General features: G+C 43.9%; 6 non-coding genes across 6 annotated transcripts; 1 reads left to right on the top strand and 5 right to left on the bottom strand.

Moving 5' to 3' along the window:
• Nucleotides 1-4,034: 4,034 nt before the first annotated feature.
• On the bottom strand, nt 4,035-4,116 carry trnas-cga (transfer RNA serine (anticodon CGA)). The gene has a single exon. It is a non-coding gene; the product is annotated as a tRNA-Ser (tRNA).
• Nucleotides 4,117-8,064: 3,948 nt separating this feature from the next.
• trnai-aau (transfer RNA isoleucine (anticodon AAU)) lies at nt 8,065-8,138 on the bottom strand. The gene has a single exon. It is a non-coding gene; the product is annotated as a tRNA-Ile (tRNA).
• A 1,586-nt stretch (nt 8,139-9,724) lies between these two features.
• On the bottom strand, nt 9,725-9,806 carry trnas-cga (transfer RNA serine (anticodon CGA)). The gene has a single exon. It is a non-coding gene; the product is annotated as a tRNA-Ser (tRNA).
• A 1,389-nt stretch (nt 9,807-11,195) lies between these two features.
• Nucleotides 11,196-11,277, bottom strand: trnas-uga (transfer RNA serine (anticodon UGA)). Its single transcript has one exon. It is a non-coding gene; the product is annotated as a tRNA-Ser (tRNA).
• A 963-nt stretch (nt 11,278-12,240) lies between these two features.
• On the bottom strand, nt 12,241-12,322 carry trnas-gcu (transfer RNA serine (anticodon GCU)). The gene has a single exon. It is a non-coding gene; the product is annotated as a tRNA-Ser (tRNA).
• An 8,834-nt stretch (nt 12,323-21,156) lies between these two features.
• On the top strand, nt 21,157-21,273 carry LOC148632223 (U5 spliceosomal RNA). The gene has a single exon (XR_015934379.1). It is a non-coding gene; the product is annotated as a U5 spliceosomal RNA (small nuclear RNA).
• The last annotated feature ends 32 nt before the right edge of the window (nt 21,274-21,305 follow it).

Below are 21,305 nucleotides of genomic sequence, written 5' to 3'. Positions count from 1 at the left end.
CTTTTAAAGAGGATACAAAATTGAACCTAGTCGCCACATCACATACATCCTGTTCAATGATAAAAAGGTAACATCTATCCTCGCTCCAGAGTAAATCTGACGTTGAGGGCATCTTTTTTTTCACTTTACCGTGAGTCGGGCTCGGCTGCACAGAGGAGAGAGCAGAGCAATGAGATCACAGGGACAGGGGAGTCACACGCTGGCGGTTTGAATACGCGGAAGATCACTGAGGGATCCACAGTATGTGGACCTTCCGTGCGCCATCAGTCCGCACTCCGCACTAAATACAGTGTTCCAGCACCTTTGACCTCACCCAGAACGTATCATTTCTTGAAAGGGATTGCTGTCCGAATGCACATCTGAATCCCAAACAGAATCTCTAGTAAAATACGATTATTTGTGAAACAGGCAAATGACTGTCTCAGGGTCAATTCCTCATTGTCAGACACATGTATGCAATGCTTTCACCGTGCATTGAGCAATAGGGATTAAAGACGCCACAGATAAGGTTAGAAGTCATGTTCTATGATCATTTCTTTCAGCATTAGGGACTAACTATACTAAACGTATGATGATAAAATGTTATTTTCACATATATTAATGTAATAAATGATTGCTTATGCTTTATAAACAAATCTAATTAAAATAAATGATTACGTTTTGTATTTATCTTGTACCATAGAACATGATTTTCTTTGTATTTCAAGCCCACAAAGTGTCCAAATGACGCACTACATGATATAAGGAAGATTATCACATGCATATCGGTATTATCTTTCTTATGAAAATGCATTCCTTTCATTACCTTTTACTTTTTAAAATGAACTCAAATTGAGTATAATGTAATAATTTAAGTAGAATAGATTCTAATAATATAATGATCCAGTGTTTTGCACTACTTCACTGCTTCACTGCTCTATGCCATCTGGAAATAAATCCTCAGACTGCTTACTGCCCTGGGCTTGTACCAATAAATTACAGGAGCACATCTATATATCACTGCGTTGAAGCAGGAGACACACAATCACTGTAAACACATCCTAAATACAGTGTTCCAGCACCTTTGACCTCACCCAGAACGTATCATTTCTTGAAAGGGATTGCTGTCCGAATGCACATCTGAATCCCAAACAGAATCTCTAGTAAAATACGATCATTTGTGAAACAGGCAAATGACTGTCTCAGGGTCAATTCCTCATTGTCAGACACATGTATGCAATGCTTTCACCGTGCATTGAGCGATAGGGATTAAAGACGCCACAGATAAGGTTAGAAGTCATGTTCTATGATCATTTCTTTCAGCATTAGGGACTAACTATACTAAACGTATGATGATAAAATGTTATTTTCACATATATTAATGTAATAAATGATTGCTTATGCTTTATAAACAAATCTAATTAAAATAAATGATTACGTTTTGTATTTATCTTGTACCATAGAACATGATTTTCTTTGTATTTCAAGCCCACAAAGGGTCCAAATGACGCACTACATGATATAAGGAAGATTATCACATGCATATCGGTATTATCTTTCTTATGAAAATGCATTCCTTTCATTACCTTTTACTTTTTAAAATGAACTCAAATTGAGTATAATGTAATAATTTAAGTAGAATAGATTCTAATAATATAATGATCCAGTGTTTTGCACTACTTCACTGCTTCACTGCTCTATGCCATCTGGAAATAAATCCTCAGACTGCTTACTGCCCTGGGCATGTACCAATAAATTAAAGGAGCACATCTGTTTATCACTGCATTGAAGCAGGAGACACACAGTCTCTGCAAACACATCCTAGATACAGTGTTCCAGCACCTTTGACCTCATCCAGAACATATCATTTCTTGAAAGGGATTGCTGTCCGAATGCACATCTGAATCCCAAACAGAATCTCTAGTAAAATACGATCATTTGTGAAACAGGCAAATGACTGTCTCAGGGGCCCATTCCTCATTCTCAAGACACATGTATGCAGTACGTACACCATGAATTGAACAATAGGGATTAAAGACACCACAGGTAAGGTTAGAAGTCATTCTGACTATATTCTAAAATATTGGACTCATATTCTTATGATGGCAGACATGATGCTGCGTTTAAAACCGGGGTTAATGGACATTATATGACTGTCAATTCTGTTTTGTTTTGGAGACTCTTGGCTGCCTATATGGTACAGTGCAGCGTGAAGGAAACATTTTCCAAAACTGTGTCAGCTCAAAAGTTGTAAGAGAACCTCTCCAGCTGCTTTAACTCTCTTCATTTTTGTCATTTAATTGTCTGTCGGCACTATGTGGCAGCGTTGCATGACAACCCATCTCACCACGGAAAGGAACCTAAGAGCTTTGGTAAGAGAGGAGAAAAGGACCTGGCCAGTAAGGGGCTCGAACCCGCAACTTTGGCGTTATTAGCACCACGCTCTAACCAACTGAGCTAACCAGCCTCACGACAGTGGTCCTCTCTGTGCTGCAAAAAATCGAACTCAGGGAATTTCTTTTGCCCTCCTTTGAATAGAAAGCCGTGTAATTCAGTGTACGGGCTTTTTTCATGCAGTTTCATGGTTCTTGTAACCCAAATCCTACACTGGCCTGAAGTGCCCCCCCATTTCACAGCATTTTTCAGCTGATTTAAAATGTACCTAAAGGAGAAGCATTATTGAAGACCATCAATTACCAAGAGCTTTTGTCAAAGGTTTTGGTGGTCATTTTTAATGACCACAGAGCAATGTGACCTCGGTTTTACATCTCATCCAAAAGACAGCGCCCTTTTACAACACAGCGTCTCCGTCACTATGCTGGGGCATTGGGACCCGCACAGACCTCAGGGTGAGCGCCCCGCCGCCGGCACCATTAACACCGCTTCCAGCTGGAAGGTTTGTTTTTCCCTGTAGCTCACCCTCATCCGGATTCTGACCTGGCTCACACCTGCTTAGCTTCAGTGGGTTTTCAGTTGCGAGTTGCAAGGGGATGCAAGTGATGGAGCAGCTCGCTGCAAAAGCCACTGCATTGGCCGGGAATCAAAGCCGAGCCTCCTGCGTGGCAAGCGAGAATTCTACCACTGAACCACCAATGCTCAGTACCCGGGCCTTCAAAAAAGACGCTTTTTTGGTGCTCTGTGCAAAAAGCGTCGACATCTGCTTCCAGCTGCAAAATGCCATTCGCGGACGCTGAATAATTTATTTGCAAGGGAGCGGGTACAAGCAATTTGGCATTTTAAAACCACCAGGAACACCAAACAGGCGCGCTTCTTTGCTTGCGCCGAAACACAACGACAGGAGGTGGACAACGTAGTCGGCAGGATTCGAACCTCTTTCTGTCTATTATATACTAAATATTCTCTTGTCTGTCTCCTGTTTGTATAGAACTGAATGTCCCTGACAATGTACTGTTAGTTTTAATTGAAGAACGGCATTTGTGTTCAAATATATCAGACAAGTTTACGTAACTGCTCATGCGACACTCAGTTGTAATTAGTCAAGAAATAAAGTCGAACAACAGCTGCGGGTTTGATTCTGAACGTATCAGATTGCAGCACCTTTTACTTCAATTGACAAATGATAGAGATTCGAAGAGAGATCCTTCAGACCAGCAAGCAAACCCACGGCTATTTCGGTTTTCTATCTAGGCAACGTTGGTGTCTGCAATAGCATACATGAAAGCGTGATGCAATTTCTGTGGCTACATTTGTTGCACGTCATGCACAGTAAGAGTGTTTCTAACACCAAATAAAAAGTCAACAATTAGCGATCACGCCTTCTCCTCAGTTAACCCACTGAAACCCTTGCTGTTAACAGTTCTTTAATGCGTGCTTTACGAGCACCTACGTATTGTGTCGGTTCTTTCAGTTTTATTCATTAGGTTTTCAAAGGCATAAGTAGAACACCAGAGGTGCGAACGCAAGATGTGTGGTTATCTGAAGAACTCATTTCCATGGCAGCGGGGCCAAGCGATTTAGCGTTTTTATAGTACCAGGAAAGGAAAAGCAGCACTTCACCTTTGCCGCGCAGGCACAAGGAGACGTGCAGCAGACGCCGTAGTCGGCAGGATTCGAACCTGCGCGGGGAGTCCCCAATGGATTTCGAGTCCATCGCCTTAACCACTCGGCCACGACTACAGCGAGATCGCCATCGCCGCATTCCTCCTTTAATCTAACACGGAGTGCCACGTGGCTGCGGAAACCTTTTCAAAGTCGCTCTCCGTTAAAAAAAATAAATACCTTTGACAAAATACGTGCCGGCAGATAGACACGCCTCAGAGGGTTTAAGGCTGGCTTCACGTTCAAATGATAAAGTCTCCCCGTCCGGATGTCAAAATGCAGCTTTGGCAGACAGAACAAACAGCAACAAACCACAAATGTGGATAAGGATTTTACAAGCTGCACCACACTGCACTTTCAAAAGCATTTACATTCCTGTTAGACGCAGGAATTGCCTTTGATTTGCGTGCTTACAAACGCCATGGAAAACGAAACAAAACAAAAGCCCTCAGCTCCTGCACTTGATTATAATGCCGTTACGTGTCGAAGCAGGAATTTACGTCATCCTACCACTGCAACACGGGGAATAGAGGGAAATGAGCACACGCTACGAATCGTCTCAATCACTCCCTAGAGTCGTAAGGCGCATTGAAGGGTGCACCCCCATCATTAATCGTTGCGCCTCTGTGAAAGGAAAGCTTTTGAGCAGTCTTTGAAACAGCTCGGATGAAACACTTGATTGCTTCCATGTGCATCTGGAGCCCATTTCTTATTTTCACTTCATGCCGCCCAAAGCATTTCTAAAACAGGAGATTCGCGTTTGGGAATGCGCCCTGCCCTACAAATAAAACAGGTCTACGGGTCTGAAACCTGCTCCACGGAAAACAGCTCTGTTGCGCATTTGATCAAAGGGAGAGTCGCTGTTCTTACTTTTTGATGACATAACACCCAAAGGGGCTTCTTTGGAGCTGTATTCCAACCAGCATCCTAAAGCTTCTTGGCGGTATCCTTTGCAGTCCTCTGTTTGGTCAACAAGGGACAGAAGGGGGCAGCTTTCCTCACACATACAGTGCAATGTACTGTAGTGTTCCCGTTCATTGAATTCGCAGTTCTGCATCAGACCTCTAACTCGTTACATTAGCTTGGATTTAAGCCATTAAGCAGGCTTCTAGTGTATAAACGTCTAGAGGAATCACAAACTATTTGAGAGGCCATCATCCCAGGGGGAACTGACAAAGTCTATCCCTAAACACCTAGCGCAATCTCTCGAGAGACTGTCAAAAATCGCTTTCTCCGTTTGCGTTGCAAGTAAGTGAAAACACGGTCTCAAACCAGAGCCACTTGGCAGCAGCGGCACGTAAATACTGTTACTGTCACTGCTCGATACTGACGTTAGCCTACTATACCATGTTCAGCCACCGCTAGGAAATGTACGGCTCTAGTACTGGAGCAAACAACAGGAGGGCCAAAGGCGCACGGGCACACATGGAGAGTGACGAGAATGGGACTCGAACCCATGCGTGCAGAGTACAGTGGATTAGCAGTCCATCGCCTTAACCACTCGGCCACCTCATCTAGGAAACTGGGCTGTCCAGACATGGGTTGCCGCGCTCCAGATGATCTTTTTCTTTTTTTTCCCTCGTACTCGAGGGTCATTTTCCTGTTCCACATGCGATTTCAACATTTTCCTTGGGAGATGTCAAGCCAGCAAGCCACTACTGTGGTTCAGTGGCCATTGTGGAGTTCAGTGGCCCTGTTGTACACAGAATGCACATTGAGCTCCTTGGACATGAAAAGTTCCAGATAAAAGCCATTTGTCATCCTTTCTCTTGGTGTCGATGTTGCTATTGTATATAAAGGTGGCAACTTGCTCAGCGAGCAGGCGGAGCACACACCGAATGCAGATGTGTCTGAGTGGTGTGTCCAAGTGGCTGCAAAAAAACAGCACTCCCGGGGCGCTGTGGCTTAGTTGGTTAAAGCGCCTGTCTAGTAAACAAGAAATCCTGGGTCCGAATCCCAGCGGTGCCTTTTTTTGTGCTGTGTTCTCGAACAGAACTGGTCATTATGGACAACCGCATACGCCTAGACTTAATTAAATGCAAGTATTCATTTCCTGTCTTGAATGACTTGTTTTTCTTAAAATGGATGCAACTTGCAAAACATGAAATACAAACCTCGCTAATCAGCGCTCGCGGCTGGCAAAAAAAAAAGAAGTCAGCAATGTTTTTTTCTTTAACCTTAAGCCTGCTAATGGAGAAGAACCTAGTCGCCATATCACATACATCCGTTTCAACGATAAGAAGGTAACAACTATCCTCACTCGAGAGTAAATCTCACGTTGAGGGCATATTTTTTTCCACTTTACCATGAGTCGGGCTCAGCTACACAGAGGCGAGAGCAGAGCAATGAGGTCACGGGGACAGGGGAGTCACACGCTGGCAGTTTGAACACGCGGAAGATCACTGAGGGATCCACAGTATGTGGACCCTCCGTGCGCCATCATTCCACACTCCAGACTCTGAATCCTGCCATCCGAGTTAAGATCTCGGCGGAACCTGAGGCGCAGTTCTTTCTTAAAACGTAATCTGGTGAGCATTTCTAGAATCGTACTTGTATAGATGCAGCCTTTAATGTGTTGCTAGGTTAAAATTTATGACTTCTTGTATTTCAGTAGGCAACTGCCCTCTTGATTTCGGATTTAATTTCTTTATTACAGGGGCGCTTTTATGATGACAGAGTCATGTTCAGGTACTTTGCTTGATGGAGGAAGCTCATTTCGGACTCTGTGATCTGCTCACCTGGAAAGGTCTGCTGTACTACTACAAGAGAGAAGTAGAGTCTGGAGGAAGGGACAATTTTATGATGCTTTGGAAGGTAATGTTTTTTTTTTCTTTGAAATCGAAATGAATCAGAATATCAGTGCAAAAGACAAACTCTTGGTTTGGTTTAAAGAGATATGGTTTTAAAACAGACAAAATGTAGAAAACAGGTGTTTCTCACTTTTGGAAAAGAATGGACCGGGGGTAATATTTTACTAGTTGCAGTGCTAAGCTCACTGAGTTACAGTCCTGCACTGTCACACCAGGGCCAGTGGTGCAATGGATAATGTATCTGACTATGGATTAGGAGTTTGGAGGTTCGACTCCTGCCTGGCGCTGGTTGTTTTTAAACACATCAGCCTACTCCCTAAGTAGCCTGTGCTACTTACTGCATTGTAATCGTACCCAGTAAGAGATTTCCTTCATGTAAATGAACTGCATCTGACAGCTTTAGAAAAACACCTGGGCTCAGTACGGTGCAGAGAGCTCAAGTTGTGTATAATGTAATAATTTAAGTAGAATAGATTCTAATAATATAATGATCCAGTGTGTTGCACTACTTCACTGCTTCACTGCTCTATGCCGTCTGGAAATAAATCCTCAGACTACTTACTGCCCTGGGCATGTACCAATAAATTACAGGAGCACATCTATATATCACTGCGTTGAAGCAGGAGACACAATCACTGCAAACACATCCTAAATACAGTGTTCCAGCACCTTTGACCTCATCCAGAACGTATAATTTCTTGAAAGGAATTGCTGTCCGAATGCACATCTGAATCCCAATCAGAATCTCTAGTAAAATACGATCATTTGTGAAACAGGTAAATGTCTCAGGGGCCCATTCCTCATTCTCAAGACACATGTATGCAGTACGTACACCATGCATTGAGCAATAGGGATTAAAGACACCACAGGTAAGGTTAGAAGACATTCTGACTATATTCTAAAATATTGGACTCATATTCTTATGATGGCAGACATGATGCTGTGTTTAAAACCGGGGTTAATGGACATTATATGACTGTCAATTCTGTTTTGTTTTGGAGACTCTTGGCTGCCTATGTGGTACAGTGCAGCGTGAAGAAAACATTTTCCAAAACTGTGTCAGCTCAAAAGTTGTAAGAAAACCTTTCCAGCTGCTTTAACTCTCTTCATTTTTGTCATTTAATTGTCTGTCGGAACTATGTGGTAGCGTTGCATGACAACCCATCTCACCACGGAAAGGAACCTAACAGCTTTTGTAAGAGAGGAGAAAAGGACCTGGCCAGTACGGAGATCGAACCCACGACCTTGGCGTTATTAGCACCACGCTCTAACCAACTGAGCTAACCAGCCTCACGACAGCCATCCTCTCTGTGCTGCAAAAAATCGAACTCAGGGAATTTCTTTTGCCCTCCTTTGAATAGAAAGCCGTGTAATTCAGTGTACAGGCTTTCTCGTGCAGTTTCATGGTTCTTGTAACCCAAATCCTACACTGGCCTGAAGTGCCCCCCATTTCACAGAATTTTTCAGCTGATTTAAAATGTACCTAAAGGAGAAGCATTATTGAAGACAATCAATTACCAAGAGCTTTTGTCAAAGGTTTTGGTGGTCATTTTTAATGACCACAGAGCGATGTGACCTCGGTTTTACATCTCATCCAAAAGACAGCGCCCTTTTACAACACAGCGTGTCCGTCACTATGCTGGGGCATTGGGACCCGCACAGACCTCAGGGTGAGCGCCCCACCGCCGGCACCATTAACACCGCTTCCAGCTGGAAGCTTTGTTTTTCCCTGTAGCTCACCCTCATCCGGGTACTGACCTGGCTCACACCTGCTTAGCTTCAGTGGGTTTTCAGTTGCGAGTTGCAAGGGGATGCAAGTGATGGAGCAGCTAGCTGCAAAAGCCACTGCATTGGCGGGGAATCAAAGCCGAGCCTCCCGCGTGGCAGGCGAGAATTCTACCACTGAACCACCAATGCTCAGAACCCGGGCCTTCAAAAAAGACGCTTTTTTGGTGCTCTGTGCAAAAAGCGTCGACATCTGCTTCCAGCTGTAAAATGCCATTCGCGGACGCTGAAGAACTTATTTGCAAGGGAGCGGGTACAAGCAATTTGGCATTTTAAAACCACCAGGAACACCGAACAGGCGCGCTTCTTTGCTTGCGCCGAAACACAACGACAGGAGGTGGACAACGTAGTCGGCAGGATTCGAACCTCTTTCTGTCTATTATATACTAAATGTTCTCTTGTCTGTCTCTTGTTTGTATAGAACTGAATGTCCCTGACAATGTACTGTTAGTTTTAATTGAAGAACGGCATTTGTGTTCAAATATATCAGACAAGTTTACGTAACTGCTCATGCGACACTCAGTTGTAATTAGTCAAGAAATAAAGTCGAACAACAGCTGCGGGTTTGATTCTGAACGTATCAGATTGCAGCACCTTTTACTTCCATTGACAAATGATAGAGATTCGAAGAGAGATCCTTCAGACCAGCAAGCAAACCCACGGCTATTTCGGTTTTCTATCTAGGCAACGTTGGTGTGTGCAATAGCATACATGAAAGCGTGATGCAATTTCTGTGGCTAAATTTGTTGCACGTCATGCACAGTAAGAGTGTTTCTAACACCAAATAAAAAGTCAACAATTAGCGATCACGCCTTCTCCTCGGTTAACCCACTGAAACCCTTGCTGTTAACAGTTCTTTAATGCATGCTTTACGAGCACCTACATATTGTGTCGGTTCTTTCAGTTTTATTCATTAGGTTTTCAAAGGCATAAGTAGAACACCAGAGGTGCGAACGCAAGATGTGTGGTTATCTGAAGAACTCATTTCCATGGCAGCGGGGCCAAGCTATTTAGTGTTTTTATAGTACCAGGGAAGGAGAAGCGGCACTTCACCTTTGCCGCGCAGGCACAAGGAGACGTGCGGCAGACGCCGTAGTCGGCAAGATTTGAACCTGCATGGGGAGTCCCCAACGGATTTCGAGTCCATCGCCTTAACCACTCGGCCACGACTTCAGCGAGTTCACCATCGCCGCATTCCTCCTTTAATCTAACACGGAGTGCGACGTGGCTGCGGAAACCTTTTCAAAGTCGCTCTCCGTTAAAAAAAAATAATACCTTTGACAAAATACGTGCCGGCAGACAGACACGCCTCAGAGGGTTTAAGGCTGGCTTCATTTCGGAATGATAAAGTCTCCCCGTCCGGACATGAAAATGCCACTTTGTTACACACAAAAAAAGAATCAACAACAGAGAAATGCCCACAAGCATTTGAAAAGCCGCACCACGTCGCACTTGAAATAGCTCTTACATTAGTGGTAGACGCAGGAATCGCATTTTTATTTACGCTCTTACCAACGCGATGGAAAGCAAAACAAAGCAAAGCAGAGCAAAACAAAACGAACAAACGAAAACCCTGCACATAACGCCGTTACGTGCCCAAGTGGTATTGTACGTCATCCTAGCACTGCACCCCGGGTCGTACGGTACATGGGAACGAGCACACGCCACGAATCGTCTCGAATCACTCCCTACAGCTGTAAGGCGCCTTGAAGCGTGCACCCCCAACATTCTTCTTTGCGCATCTGTGAAAGGTAAACTCTTGAGCAAACTCTGAACCAGCTCTAAGGAAACTAATCCGATTAGACGTAACTTTGACTCATCTTTTTACGCTCAGTGCTGGATTGCTCAAACTCCAGCTAGGGTTAGGGTTAGCATTACCACGCTACTTAGACACTTTGTTTACGCTCAGTGCTGGATTTTGGGAACTTCAGGACGAGTGGGAATTTTCTCCTATCTGTCCATTCTGTTTTGTTTTGGAGACTCTTGGCTGCCTATGTTGTACAGTGCAGCGTGAAGGAAACATTTTCCAAAACTGTGTCAGCTCAAGAGTTGTAAGAAAACCTCTCCAGCTGCTACAACTCTCTTCATTTTTGTCATTTAATGTGACACTCGATGTATAACTGGAGCCTCACATATGCAAATGGTGCGGCTCCAGTTCGACACCCAGTTCGACACCACTTTACAGTATATGACAAAAGCATGGCAAACTGTGCCGGACCAGCAGATAACTTCCGCTTATTTTGACCATATTAAACATTGGAAATCTTCCCACTTGCATTTGTGACACTTGATTTTGGCTCCACCTAAGAAACTCTTAAATCTTCTAACACTTTTCTCTTCTCCCGCAACACACTTGTCTGTCGGCACTATGTGGAAGCGTTGCATGACAACCCATCTCACCACGGAAAGGAACCTAACAGCTTTGGTAAGAGAGTAGAATTACCTGAAGAACTGCTTTCCATGGAAGCAGGACCAAGCGATGTAGCATTTTTATAGTACCAGGAAAGGAGAAGCGGCACTTCGCCTTTGCCACACAGGTACAAGGCGACGTGCAGCAGACGCCGTAGTCAGCAGGATTCGAACCTGAGCGGGGAGTCCTCAATGGATTTCAAGTCCATCGCCTTAACTACTCGGCCACAACTACAGTGAGCTCGCCGCCGCCGCATTCCTCCTCCGGAGTGCGAGGTGTCTGCGGAAACCTTTTTAAAGTCGCTCTCCGTTAAAAAAAAAATACCTTTCACAAGATACATGCCGGCAGACAGACACGCCTTAGAGGGTTTAAGGCTGGCTTCACGTTCAAATGATAAAGTCTCACCGTCCGGATGTCAAAATGCAACTTTGGCAGACAGAAAAAAAACATCAACAAACCACAAATGTGGACAAGGATTTTACAAGCTGCACCACACTGCACTTTCAAAAGCATTTACATTCGTGTTAGACGCAGGAATTGTCCTTGTTTTGCGCGCTTACGAATGCCATACAAATAAAACAGGTCTACGGGTCTGAAACCTGCTCCACGGAAAACAGTTCTGTTGCGCTTTTGATCAAAGGGAGATTCTCTGTTCTTACTTTTTCATGACATAACACCCAAAGGGGCTTCTTTGGAGCTGGATTCCAACCAGCATCCTAAAGTTTCTTGGTCGTATCCTTTACAGTCCTCTGTTCGGTCGACATGGAACAGAAGGGGGCAGCTTTCCTCACACATACAGTGCAGTTCTGCATCAGACCTCTAACTCGTTTCCTTAGCTTGGATTTAAGCCACGAAGCAGGCTTCTACTGTATAAACGTCTAGAGGAATCACAAACTATTTGAGAGGCCATCATCCCAGGGGGAACTGACAAAGTCTATCCCTAAACACCTAGCGCAGTCTCTCGAGAGACTGTCAAAAATCGCTTTCTCCGTTTGTGCTGCAAGTAAGTGAAAATGCGGTCTCAACCCAGAGCCACTTGGCAGCAGCGGCACGTAAATACTGTTACTGCCACTGCTCGATACCGACGTTAGCCTACTATACCATGTTCAGCCACCGCTAGAAAATGTACAGCTCTAGTACTGGAGCAAACAGAAGGAGGGCCAACATCTAACAGGCACACGTGTCAGACATAGAGAGCGCCGAGGATGGGATTCGAACCCATGCGTGCAGAGCACAATGGATTAGCAGTCCATCGCCTTAACCACTCGGCCACCTCGTCAATGAAACTGGGCTGTCCAGACACGGGTTGGCACGCTCCAGATGATCTTTTTCTTTTTTTTCCCTCGTACTCGAGGGTCCTTTTCCTGTTCCACATGCGATTTCAACATTTTCCTTGGGAGATGTCAAGCCAGCAAGCCACTGCTGTGGTTCAGTGGCCAGTGTGGAGTTCAGTGGCCCTGTTGTACACAGAAAGCACATTGAGCTCCTTGGACATGAAAAGTTCCAGATAACAGCCATTTGTCATCCTTTCTCTTGGTGTCGATGTTGCTATTGTATGTAAAGGTGGCAACTTGCTCAGCGAGCAGGCGGAGCACACACCGAATGCAGATGTGTCTGAGTGGTGTGTCCAAGTGGCTGCAAAAAAACAGTACTCCCGGGGTGCTGTGGCTTAGTTGGTTAAAGCGCCTGTCTAGTAAACAAGAAATCCTGGGTCCGAATCCCAGCGGTGCCTTTTTTTGTGCTGTGTTCTCGAACAGAACTGGTCATTATGGACAACCGCATACGCCTAGACTTAATTAAATGCAAGTATTCATTTCCTGTCTTGAACGACTTGTTTTTCTTAAAATGGATGCAACTTGCAAAACATGAAATACAAACCTCGCTAATCAGCGCTCGCGGCTGGCAAAAAAAAAAGAAGTCAGCAATGTTTTTTTTCTTTAACCTTAACCCTGCTAATGGAGAAGAGTTAAACGACCGAGTCTATGCAGCTTAAACGGTGCTCACGTCGGGTTCTTAGCTGAAAGGGTGATAAATCCCGCTCACCCCAGTCCTTAATCTTTTAAAAGGATACAAAATTGAACCTAGTCGCCACATCACATACATCCTGTTCAACGATAAAAAGGTGACATCTATCCTCGATCCAGAGTAAATCCCACGTTGAGGGCTTATTTTTTTCCACTTTACCATGAGTCGGGCTCGGCTGCACAGAGGCGAGAGCAGAGCAATGAGGTCACGGGGACAGGAGAGCCACACGCTGGCGGTTTAAACACGCGGAAGAAAACTGAGGGATCCACAGTATGTGGACCCTCCGTGCGCCATCAGTCCGCACTCCGGACTCTGAATCCTGCCATCCGAGTTAAGATCTCGGCGGAACCTGAGGCGCAGTTCTTTCTTAAAACGTAATCTGGTGAGCATTTCTAGAATCGTACTTGTATAGATGCAGCCTTTAATGTGTTGCTAGGTTAAAATTGATGACTTCTTGAACTTCAGTAGGCAACTGCCCTCTTGATTTTGGATTTAATTTCTTTATTACAGGGGCGCTTTTATGAAGACCGAGTCATGTTCAGGTACTTTGCTTGATGGAGGAAGCATATTTCGGACTCTGTGATCTGCTCACCTGGAAAGGTCTGCTGTACTACTACAAGAGAGAAGTAGAGTCTGGAAGAATGGACAATTTTATGATGCTTTGGAAGATAATGTTTTTTTTTTCTTTGAAATTGAAATGAATCAGAATATCAGTGCAAAAGACAAACTCTTGGTTTGGTTTAAAGAGATATGGTTTTAAAACAGACAAAATGTAGAAAACAGGTGTTTCTCACTTTTGGAAGAGAATGGACCGGGGGTAATATTTTACAAGTTATATAATAGTAAAATATTATATAATAGGGGTAAAAGTCGCGAGGGGCTTCAGCTTTTTCGTGCTTAATATGGTGCGCTGTGGCCACGGCAGATATGGGATCTATAAAAGCCGAAAATTCTCCGATCATTGCCTGACACAGCTCCTCAAAGCTATTACAGACCTCAGGTCCTTGTCTAGACATCCACTCGTGGACCGCTCGGCTGGTAGTTTTCCTTACTAACATAGCCTTTTCCTGTTCGGACGCTTCGGGCATAAACTGCAAAGTATATCTCAGCTCATCAATGTAGGTCTCCACATTATTCCCTGACACTGTCGGGTCAAACCTTTCTACATCTTTGGCTAACTGCCTCAGGGAGTGGAGGTTAATTTTTACAGTTTCTCCGTGGGCAGGGAGACGGCCGTGATCAGGAGCAGGGGGTCTATGCCTGAATTGAATCGCCCTTGCGTCTCGCGCAGGACTCGGCGATCTCCCCCATGCCGATCCGACCACAGACCCTGGCCGGGAGAAACCTCCTGGGTGAGCGCTCCGGGTTGCTAGGTGGGCTGGCATGTAAGTGGGATCTAGCCTGTTTTGCTTCCAGTACGGCAGCATCTAACTCCTTTTGCCTTTCCTGGCTGAGCTCATTTAAACTCTCAATTTCTTTTTCTTTTTCTTTCAAGCTCGCTTCTAGGTCTCTCCTAGCTACCTCAGCCGCAGTTTCTCTAGCAGACAGGTCATCTAATTTACCTAAAACTTCCCTGAGTCTGTCTTCACTTTCCTCACTTTTCACTCTCTTTTCTCTGATTATATCCAACAACTCAACTCGCTCCGCCTTATATCTTTCTAGCTTTCCCTGAAGCGTTTGAAACTTTGTCAGCTCGGACAAAGACGGTTCCAGCTGTTTAGCTAGATTTAAGGCGAAACTAGATAGGACCTGAACTGCGTTCACAGACCCTCCTGTGTTAAGCTGGTTCGCTACCTTAGCTACTAAATCTACTTGCAGCTTCTCAATATCATCAAAGTTCAACTTTTCGATACCGCTCCAGTAACCAGGATTGTCGTCGCTAGAAATAGTACTTATAAGCGACTCCACTTCAGACATTTTAGCAGCCATTGTCATTACGTCAGAGAAACTTTAAGAGTATTACTTTTTTTCCTTTTACCAAAATACAGTATGGAATCTAAACACCCGAGCAGATGGATTTCCAATCAGCACACGTTACACTAAACGCTAGAAAACAGGGGGATTTCTTTACGCAGTTATCAGCACACCCGGTATTCGCGTATAAAAGCCACGGTGCTGTGCTGAACTTGAACTCACAGCAACATCAGTTATTCTGTGCGATTGAGTCTCATTTCATTCTAAACTCGCCCACCCAGGGACGCCATTAAATGTAGTGGTTTGATGGGTTTACTGAGACACTTATTAATTGTAGCAGTAATCACGAGGTTGTTCGTTGGGGCTTTTAGAAAATCAATCGCCAGAACAACTAACAACGCACACACACGGGTTCAATACACGAGATACATTTATTAATATAAATTGTGCACCAAACATATACTAGTCTGCCTGGATACGAGCGGCAGACCTTACTGTGAGGGTTATCAATATACAAGATATATAATCTCGAAGAGATGCAAACACAAAGAGATACACAACAGAGAATATATGTCAATATATATCGTTCGGTTACCAAATCGCTAATCAGTGTTATTACCCATTGTTACTCTAAACTCGGAAGTAAATACATTACTCATGAATTAAATTGATAACAACTTGTGTTGAGGTACAATTGAATTCTCGAGACGCAATGTAGAACATGGGGTTAACTTATCCACTGTGTATGGATTTGGAATTTCCCGGCACGAACACCAAACCAGCTGACAAGCTCTGTTGCAGCCTCTGTTCCAGCGGTTGTCCAATGGGCGTTGTGTCGGCGTCCTCTGGCTACCAGCCAACCAGTCAAGGTGCAGCTCGGAGTAGGACGGGCGGAGGAATCTGACTGCGGCGCGCAGGGCAGTCGTTGCTCCGAGGGGATCTACCAGCAGTCCGGCTGGCTAGTAGAAAGTCTCTATGCACAGAGTGTGACCGCGAGTCCTCACAAGTCACTCTTTTGCCTGGGAAGAAACTGGTTCGTTCCCGGTCCAGCGCTGCTTCTGAATAAGCTATTCAGGTTGTCGACGAGGGTCCAACTGTAGGCTGCCGTTGATCAAACGGAGCATTCACGTTAGTAGAATTCTGAGTACGTACGGGATGCTTGGCCTCGCGCTTAGAACAAAGTCCAAGTCCCTATGCAGACAACAGCAGTTGTCACGTGATTGTCTCTGAGGATGCGCGAAAATGGCCAAGGAGAGCCCCGATCTGAGCTTGCGCTCCCTTTTTGACCAAGACACAGATGTGTGCTGATTGGTTGAGAGTTTGGCGGGCATTGGAGACCCACGTGGTATTACCACGCCCTGCCAGTCCCTGATTGGTTGGTCAAGGTGAGATATAAGTCACTTACTCTTGACACTTAAGAATGCAGTCCAGATGTCCATTCAGCACTCCCTAGACAGATAGGCGCCAATGGATGACCATTGATCATGATAGCCAGGCTTAGCTAAGTGCATCTCTGTCTGGGAGCTGTTCCCTATCAAAAGAAAACAACTTAAATCAGTCTGCATGAATACTTTCTCTGTGGCTGCACCACAGAGATGGGGGGTGAGATGGGGCTTCATTTAGGACAGCATACCAACGCTTAATTCTGTCTTATTAACAAGCATTGCCGCTACACTTGTATCCCAACTTTTGCAACTCGCAACTGAAAACCCACTGAAGCTAAGCAGGTGTGAGCCAGGTCAGTACCAGGATGAGGGTGAGCTACAGGGAAAAACAAAGCTTCCAGCTGGAAGTGGTGTTAATGGGCGCTCACTCTGAGGTCTGTACGGGTCCCAATGTCCCAATATAGTGATGGAGAAGCTGTGTTGGAAAAAGGGCGCTGTCTTTTGGATGAGATGTAAAACCGAGGTCATAGTGCTCTGTGGTCATTAAAAATGACCACCAAAACCTTTGACAAAAGCTCTTGGTAATTGATGGTCTTCAATAATGCTTCTCCTTTAGGTACATTTTAAATCAGATGAAAAATGCTGTGAAATGGGGGGGCACTTCAGGCCAGTGTAGGATTTGGGTTACAAGAACTATGAAACTGCACGAGAAAGCCCGTACACTGAATTACACGGCTTTCTATTCAAAGGACAAAAGAAATTCCCTGAGCTTGATTTTTTGCAGCACAGAGAGGACCACTGTTGTGAGGTCGGTTAGCTCAGTTGGTTAGATGGTGGTGCTAGTAACGCCAAGGTTGCGGGTTTGAGCCGCGTACGGGCCAGGTCCTTTTCTCCTCTCTTACCAAAGCTGTTAGGTTCCTTTCCGTGGTGAGATGGGTTGTCATGCTACGCTGCCACATAGCGCCGACAGACAAGAGTGTTGCGGGAGAAGAGAAATGTGTTTGAAGATTTAAGAGTGTCTTAGGTGCAGCCAAAATCAAGTGTCACAAATGCAAGTGGTTGGATTTCCATTGTTTAATATGGTAAAAATAAGCTGAAGTAATCTGCCGGTCCGGCACAGTCTGCCATGCTTTTGTCATTTACTGTAAAGTGGTATTGAACTGGGTGTCAAACTGGAGCCTCACCATTTGCATATGTGAGGCTCCAGTTATACATCGAGTGTCACATTAAATGACAAAAATGAAGAGAGTTAAAGCAGCTGGAGAGGTTTTCTTACAACTTTTGAGCTGACACAGTTTTGGAAAATGTTTCCTTCACGCTGCACTGTACAACATAGGCAGCCAAGAGTCTCCAAAACAAAACAGAATTGACAGATAGGAGAAAATTCCCACTCGTCCTGAAGTTCCCAAAATCAAGCACTGAGCGTAAACAAAGTGTCTAAGTAGCGTGGGAATGCTAACCCTAACCCTAGCGTAAAAAGATGAGTCAAAGTAACGTCTAATCGGATTAGTTTCCTTAGAGCTGGTTCAGAGTTTGCTGAAGAGTTTACCCAGTGGGCACTGATTCGTCGAATATACGTATATTCACGGCGAAAATACGGCTATACGTATATATACGTCGCCTCGACGTATAATCAAAGTCGAATTGCAACCGTAAAATCGACGACATTAATAAACGCATATATAACGTCGAAAACACATCTAACACAGTGCCTGAGGCTTTTTACTGTATGTATCGTGTGTGCCGCAACTAGGAGTATACGGCACTCTGCACAGTGTACGAAGTAAATTATTTTCGCAGTAATTAATTTACACGTGTATAATAAATATAGTAAATATAATAACTTAATTACTGCGAAAATTACTTCGTACACTGTGCAGAGTGCCGTATACTCCTAGGTAAGTTAGGTACATCTTTTTGCCCAAAACTGAAGGGGCGACATTCCTCCCTCCCCCCGTGATGCCAGGCCTGTCCCCATCCTATTCCATAATGTCATTATACTGTATATAATACCATACAACAGTGACCGATCCTTACTAACTGCATGCGTTAAAATTGCACATCAGCTCATAGCAGGGGGAACATAGCCGCGATGTATTATCAATGTTAAATTTCAACCATAATATCGACAACATTAATAAACGCATACGTTGAGAAAATATCGAACCCAGCATATTTTCCGGTTATATACCACAATGCATTGCTAGTATTCGTTGGTCACCATTTTGGACACGTTTTTCAAACGTAGAAGTATATCCGCAAATATCTCAGCAATCCTCTTTTGACGAGTAAGTATGAACAATAATAATACTATCTGAATACATACAGATCTTTCTTAATATTATTTTGATTAAAATAGTAAGTGAATAAGCAAAAAATGGCACATAAAAATAGTGGAGCTTTTTAAACGTCTGTACTTACTGCGCCCCATAAGAAATCGTTTGTCCCCGTTCAAAAGAGGTTGTGCGATGTCCTGCAGCGTTCGCAAAGCAAACCTTTGACAGTTTGAAAAGAGGAATTCTGCTTCCTGTGCGTGCAGTAGTTACAAAGTTGAACGTCTTTACACGATCTGCTGCAGTTTTCAGTGGGCGGGCGTTGTCAAATGGCTTAGAAAAACGCACTGTGTTTCGGCTCGGCAAACATCGTGAGCAGTGTCCTGCATGTTTTCTGTGTATAGCTGTCTTTTAACGCATACAGAATTCATTCGAAATGGGGAATGGTGTGAATGGGGAAGATGACACTAAATCGTTTTGCCGTTTCTCTATTCTTATTCTATGTTGTACTTTCAAACTTTGGGTACTCTTTAATTAGGACAGACTTTATTGCTCAACTTCTATGATGCAAGCCAAATTTTATACATTTATTTCAGCTTTGAGCTTAGTAAACCGTTCATTTTTTAGATTATACTAAAGAAGATATTAATCATCATTAATTTGGGAAGTAATATTATATAATTTTCTCCTAGCTGCGGTGCTGAAGTCCCGCCCTAAATCAGCAGAAAAAGAAATAAAGGAGCACGCAATGTGTTACTTGAAGAATGCATATGCAAGGCAGGGGGCCAGGAGATCTGGACTCTGAAAATACTAGGTTTTTGGTTCTAACTGTTAGGACAATTACACAGGGTTTGCAAATAGTGGACAAAAATCGTCTTAACTTCCATTGTAATATTTTTTTTCTTGGAAATATAGAAGTTGTACATTTTAAAATGTATATTTGAATCAAAATGTGGTTTTGAGTTAGTGTGTTAATGTAATTAGTTTGTGTTTGCCGTTACTATACTGTATATTGCCATATTACCAGAATTTGTAGCTGAAGTTTAAGACTAGTTGTGTTTTTTATGATTATTGCCCATATGTTGATTGTTGATTGATTGTATACAATGTATAATTTGAAATACATATTTTTCAGGTGTGAATGTGTATTTTCAGAATAAATTTCTAAACCAAATAATTGGGTTGATTTACTAGTTTCTACACCTGTAAAACCTAACTTTGATGTATAATAGACCTCTACCCATATACGTATAATAGACCTCTAAAGTTATCCGTATAATAGACCTCTAACCATATACATATAATAGACCTCTAAAGTTATCCGTATAATAGACCTCTACCCATATACGTATAATAGACCTCTAAAGTTATCCGTATAATAGACCTCCAACCATATACGTAGAATAGTCCTCTAAAGTTATCCGGAACTCCTACCATATATGTATAATAGTCCTCTAAATTTATCCGTATAATAGAACTCCAACCATTTACGTATAATGAACATCTAATCATAGACGTATAATTGACGTATAACAATAGACGTATATTAGAATTTCATTCTAGACGAATTGCAGACCACATTTAGACGTCTAAGGTATGCGTTTAATAGACGTATATTATACGTCTTTTGCCCACTGGGTTACGTCTCAACAGAAACGCTCTTTAGCTCTTTCAGTGTTATGCAGAGAACAGCGTCTGTCGAGATCACTTTTGAGTCAGCGCGAAACGCCGTGTGCTGTCAGTTTGATTTCATATTGCTCGTAGCGGCGCCCGGCTTTTGTCTGTCAAACGTTAGGTTGCGCTTCTTCATGCTGCATCGTCGGCATGAGTGGAGCTTTTTAAACATCTGTACTTACTGCGCCCCATAAGAAATCGTTTGTCCCCGTTCAAAAGAGATTTTGCGATGTCCTGCAGCGTTCGCAAAGCAAACCTTTGACAGTTTGAAAAGAGGAATTTATTCTGCTTCCTGTGCGTGCAGTAGTTACAAAGTTGAACGTCTTTACACGATCTGCTGCAGTTTTCAGTGGGCGGGCTTTGTCAGATGGCTTGGAAAAACGCACTGTGTTTCGGCTCGGGAAACATCATGAGCAGTGTCCTGCATGTTTTCTGTGTATAGCTGTCTTTTGACGCATACAGAATTCATTCGAAATCATTGATTTCTCCAATTATCAAGGGTCCCTTAAAGGATGAGTCAAAGTAACGTCTAATCGGATTAGTTTCCTTAGAGCTGGTTCAGAGTTTGCTCAAGAGTTTACCTTTCACAGATGTGCAAAGAAGAATGTTGGGGGTGCACGCTTCAAGGTGCCTTACAGTGCGTTGTTTCCGACACAGTGTGGCCGGGTGTTTTCCGAGTTATCGCACGGATTGGGCACGCCCACAAGCCGAGAGCCGCAGGCGATGAGCCCGGGGCTGAACGGGCCCCACTGGCTAGTTTGTAAGGCCAGGTGCATTGCCAACCACGACCGGCAGCGCAGAGGCTTTGAAGGCGGTCTGGGCTCCTGCAGCTGTGCAGCCACGCACTCTGGTTTCTCTTCATCTCGTACAAATCTTTCGCCTTTTATTAAAGATTTCCGTGGAGAGGAGCATGAATAAGTTCCATGCAATTTTTGTGCTTCCCTGCCTTCGGGTGGGGCGCAGCCTGGCTGGTCAAAGAGAGAAAACAAAA

This window comes from Lepisosteus platostomus, unplaced genomic scaffold (assembly GCF_059453375.1).
Source record: "Lepisosteus platostomus isolate fLepPlt1 unplaced genomic scaffold, fLepPlt1.hap1 Scaffold_63_H1, whole genome shotgun sequence".
Lineage (NCBI taxonomy): Eukaryota > Metazoa > Chordata > Actinopteri > Semionotiformes > Lepisosteidae > Lepisosteus > Lepisosteus platostomus.
The sequence above is the reverse complement of the archived record's forward strand: the minus strand, read 5'-3'. Positions and strand labels throughout refer to the sequence as shown.